At 41.0% G+C, this 5511-nt stretch overlaps 1 pseudogene; it reads left to right on the plus strand.

Moving 5' to 3' along the window:
- Positions 1-4205: 4205 nt before the first annotated feature.
- On the plus strand, positions 4206-4979 carry LOC138149338 (small COPII coat GTPase SAR1A pseudogene; annotated as a pseudogene).
- Positions 4980-5511: the final 532 nt, after the last annotated feature.

Raw genomic sequence — 5511 nt, forward strand, 5'->3', positions numbered from 1 at the left:
CATACCCAGTCATACTCCTGAATTGCAGGTATCCCCCAAGGCTCTGTGCTGGGACCCCTCCTCTATATTTTCTCATTTAGTGATCTCATCAGCTCCCATGGGTACAATTATCATCTTTACAAAGAGGATTCCAAGATCTACATATACATAGCTAGCAGAACTTATTAGCTTTCCCCTAAACCTTTTTATATTTTCCAATCAACCAAAGGCACCACCTTCCTCTAAGTAACTCTGGCTTATAATCTTGTCATCCTCAGTTCCTTATCCTTATTCGCCCCCCATAGCCACTCTTTTGGTCATGTCATTTCTCCCTTCACTACATTTCTCATAGTCATCCCTCTCTCTCCACTGATACTACCCCAATCCTGATTTAGTATCCCATCAGTTCTTGCCTACACTATGACAGTAGCTTTCTAACAAGTCTCACTGACTCAAGTCTATCCGCACTCCAGTCCCTCACCCTCTCAGCTTCCAGGGTGATTTTTCTAGATCATAAATTCTACGGTGTTACTGCCCTACTTAAGGACTTCCAGTCTTTCCCCATTACATATATAATCAAATATAAATTCCTCTGTTTGGCTTGTAAAACCCTTCCTTCTTGTTGTTAATGTTGTTGCTTGTCTTTCATTCTCAAAGAGGACCCATTACACACTAACCTGGCCCTTTGCTACCTTTCCAGAGTTCTCATGCCTTACTCCTCTCTACACACTCTATAATACAGTGATACTGACCTACTCACAATTCCTTACACAAAACATCCCATCTCCCATCTCCAAGCCTTTTCCTTGGCTGTTCCCTTTGCCTGGAATGCTCTGGCCCCATCACATCTATTTCTCAGTTTCCCTGACTTCCTTCAGGACTCAGCTCTAATCCCAACTTCTCTGGAAGACTTTTTCTGGTGGAAGTCTCCCAGCTGCTAATACCTTCCCCATTCAGATTATCTCTGTGTATTCTGTCTATATCTTGCCTATGTCTAAATATTGATATGTTGTTTCATGCATTAGATTGTATACTCCTTGATAGCAAGAACACCGTATATATTTTTTTCCCTTTTCTTGGAACTCCCAGTGTTGAGCAAAATATCGGACACACAGTAGGCACTTAATAAATGCCTGTTGACTGTTGACCAACTTGCTACCTGAGCAACTTTAAGAAAATAACTTAAACCTTCTGGGTCTCTTTACTTCATCTCCAAAACAAGAAAGCTGGAGAGCAGAAGGCAGGACTAGAGAGACAAATGAGACTTGATTACAGAACCACGAAAATGGGTAAGAGCTGCATAGAAGAGCAAATTTAGTGAGGAAAATTAATTTTAATGCTGTCATTTGATTTTTTTTGTTTTGGTTTTTGGAGGTGGAAGGAAGGGCAATTGGGGTTAAGTGATTTGCCCAAGGTCACGTGGCTAGTAAGTGTTAAGTGTCTGAGGCTGGATTTGAACTCAGGTCCTCCTGACTCCAGGGCTTGTGCTATATTCACTGTGCCACCTAGCCACCCCATGTCATTTGATTTTTAGTACTAATCTGTAATCCTCCTTTTTCTTTTGGCCTAGCTCAAAAGAGACTTCTTCCATTCTAGCTAAGGAATGCAATCTACTCCAGCCCCCCAAGGCATCTACCTAGACTGGGACCCTTGCTTTTGTTTGCCCCTTGTCTTCCACACATGTGTCCCTTTGTCCTTACTACTCCTCTCATCAAGATTTGGGGTCACCTGGTCTAGAAGCCAGTAAAAGCCTGGTTGAGAAAGCTTATGTTTTTCTGGCCAAGTTAGCTAGAGGCAAGCTGGGTTTCACAAACCAGCTAACATTCCATTCCCTCAGTGTGAGAGAAGGGATAGTCAGTCACATTTGAAAGCCATTTTCCTAGCTATAGACTGATTTGTCCCACCTGAGGATTAGTCATACCCCTCTCAACAATAAAATAATGAGGAGGAGCTGAGGACTCTTGGCCCACCTGCTCATTAAAATGTTTACTAATTGGAAATTACCAAGGTAGGTTGTAGTGGCAACCACACTGGCATACCCAGGATGACTGCTAGTGCAGGTGCTTAGATCTGCTTTACTAGGAAAGATAGCAGTTTAATGGGTCAACGATCTTTTAAAATTATATTCACTAGTTCAGGGGAAAAGTCAGCACCCTGAAATTCAGAGAAAATATAAACAGAGAAAATACAAGCAGAGGAATAAAGACCAACAGTCAGGGCTCTGACTGCCTGAATCAACTATATACTTTATATACATCCCTGGCTTGAGAGAGCCTTTACATCTAAGCAGTCGAGGAGCTCTGAACATACAGCCACTCAGAATCTTGATCAGGAAATCACAAGATCTTTCTCATAAGTGAGCCCCCAAAACAAAATATCAACTCAGAGTATATATACACTTCTCAGAGCCAGACATATCACAACCTGTGACTCAGTGCCTAATTAGATATTAGCAAAAGGTGTGAAAGCCTTCCTACAAACAAGCCTCCCCTAAAGAAGCTTAGTGGGCTCCACGTGAGGCCTATTAATGAGTGGGGAAGATCTTAAATCCCATTAATATTACAGAGGTCCAAATGATGTACTGTAGGGTCAGTCAGAAGGAAGACACACCTAGGTATCAAACAGTCAACCATCTCTCTGGGTCGTTAGTGCAAATATAAGCATGCCATTGACCTGTCCTGTATGAAAAGATCACATGCCCTATAGATATTATACTCAGAGAAATGGTCTCATTTTATTGGTTAGTTAAATTTTATGTGGATTAGGCTAAATGTCAGGAAAAACTTCTAAGAATTAGAGCTGTCCACAAGTGGGATGGGCCACCTTAAGAGGTGATGGGCACTCCCTCCTGAGGGGTCTTCAAGGAAGTGAAAGTTGTCTTATCATTTGCAGTTGTGTTAGAGCAGGGATCCCTTTCATGTGTGTCCACTGGCTGGCTTCTGAGGTCCCATCCAACTTTCAAGCTCTGTGACCCTGTGAGTAAATAGGTTACTTCAAAAGCTTCTGGCTCTCAATCTATGATCCTAAGTGTAATATATAAACAGTGAATGGTTGTTAGTTATTACCCTTTGCTTTAGAGATTTTTACTCTATTCACTCTCTTTCATATATGTACATACACATATACACTTTGATATACATATATGTGTGTATATGTGCATATATATTTTTATGTACAAACTTAGAAATGTATCATGTGGGTATAGAAAGAGAGAAATACTCACCTTGTTTATATTCTATACCAAATAGTCTGGGAAAGGTTAACTATTTTACTGTGCCTGTCTGTCAAAGTGAACCCTTTCCTCTTCTCCCAACAATTTCCTCATATTACCACTAAATTGGTGTTAGAATTTCCACCAGGCAACCGGGCACTCAGCTGTTAACTCACGGCTATGTATTCAATAGCTGTCCTCTCATGCCATACTGACCCTGTGGTTCCTCAGGAGAGAGCAGAGTGTAGCCTGCTAAGATTTTTTGAGCAAATAAAAGGCCTCTAGGGGCAAAGAAAGCCTCTATGTTCTGTTCCAGATGTGGGGGCATGTCAGCATAAAAACTTCCTGAGGAAGGTCCTTTATGTACTTTTTACACATTTTTCTCTTGTAGGGACTCAGTATATCCAAACATCAGCCGAGCAGTAAGCCTATGAAAAAAATATCAACCAAGTATCTGTCAAGTTCTTACTTTGTGTCAGGCCCTGAGAAATACAAGTAAAAAAGAATGAAATAATTCCAATTTTCAGTGAGCCTACATTTTGATGGGGTGACAAGACATACATATAAAATACATACAATATAAATATAAAGTTAGTGAATACAAATATTTACAAAGTAGTTAATTATAGTTAAGATGGTTTATATAGCACCCACTATGTGCCAGCATAGGGCAGCTAGGTAGCACAGCAGATAGAGTGCTACGCCTGGAGTCAGGAAGATTCTTCTTCCTGAGTTCAAAACTGACCTCAGACACTTAGTTGTGTGACCCTGGGCAAGTCACTTAACCCAGTTTGCCCGTTTCTTCATCTATAAAATGAGCTGGAGAAGGAAATGGCAAACAATTTCAGTATCTCTGCCAAGAAAACCCCAAAATAGGGACATGAAGAGTCAAACACAACTGAAAAATGGCTAAGCAAAATATATATATATATATATATATAAATAATATAGGGGCGCCGTGATGTATTTCTGGCGGGTGGCTGGTGGCCTTCTTGCTGCTGTTGTGTTGGCCCAGGAGAGGGAGGCTTGGAGCCGGAGCTGCTGGAGCCGGAGCTGCCGCCCCAGGACCCCCAGGCAGGCTGATTGAACTACGATAATGTCGTTCATCTTTGAGTGGATCTACAATGGTTTCAGCAGTGTTCTGCAGTTTTTAGGACTCTATAAGAAATCTGGAAAGCTTGTGTCCTTGGGTCTGGACAATGCAGGCAAAACAACCCTTCTGCACATGCTCAAAGATGACTGATTGGGCCAGCATGTTCCAACACTACATCCAACATCCGAAGAGCTGACAATTTCTGGCATGACTTTTACAACTTTTGATCTTGGTGGACATGAGCAAGCCCGGCAGGTTTGGAAAAACTATTTACCAGCAATTAATGGGATTGTCTTCTTGGTGGACTGTGCACATCATCCTCACCTCCTGGAATCCAAAGTTGAACTCAATGCACTAATGACAGATGAAACAATATCCAATATGCCAATCCTTATTTTGGGCAATAAAATTGACAGATCAGATGCAATCAGTGAGGAAAGACTTCGTGAGATATTTAGGCTCTATGGACAGACCACAGGAAAGGGAAACGTGCCCCTGAGGGAGCTGAACGCCAGCCCCATGGAGGTGTTCATGTGCAGCGTGTTCAAGAGTCAGGACTGTAGGCAAGGGTTTCCGCTGGCTCTCAGTACATTGACTGATGTGGGGGCAGTGAAAATAAAGGCCTTTAACTTCTCTGGAAAAAAAAAATATATATATATATACATAGTATCTACCATGTGCCAGGCACTGTGCTAAGTGCTTTCCAAATATTATCTTATTTAATGATGGACAGGAGTTATATGTCACAAGATTTGTCTAATGTAACCCAAATTTTATCTCTCGTTTACCTCTGGATGAAGCCTATGAAACAGGTAACATCTAAGAGTAGAATCAAAAGGACCTCCAGGGACAACATCTTCATGAACTCAACATACAGTGTGCTGATCCATATGGGTTTAGTTACAGAAATTGAGAGGATTATGATGGCAACTCAAGACCAGATTGTTACTACCAAAATTACAGAAAACATATCAATAAAACTGAAAAGCAACCCAAAAAACCCTAGAACCAAATCCTGTAGTATGAAAAAAGAAAGACTATCCTTAACAAACTCAGACATTTATCAAAGAAGATTATGCAATGGAATGGTAAAAATAAAATTAAAACAAAAACCCATGCAACACATGACTACAAGTTGTAAAAATTGTGCACATTCCAAATCCTCACCAAGATATGACCTACTAGTTTTCATTAAACTACCGTGTTTCCCTGATAATAAGACACTGTC

The sequence above is a fragment of the Petaurus breviceps genome, unplaced genomic scaffold, assembly GCF_028583685.1.
Source record: "Petaurus breviceps papuanus isolate PSGF00001 unplaced genomic scaffold, PetGlider_PUasm1.0 90847, whole genome shotgun sequence".
NCBI classification, from domain to species: Eukaryota; Metazoa; Chordata; class Mammalia; order Diprotodontia; family Petauridae; genus Petaurus; species Petaurus breviceps.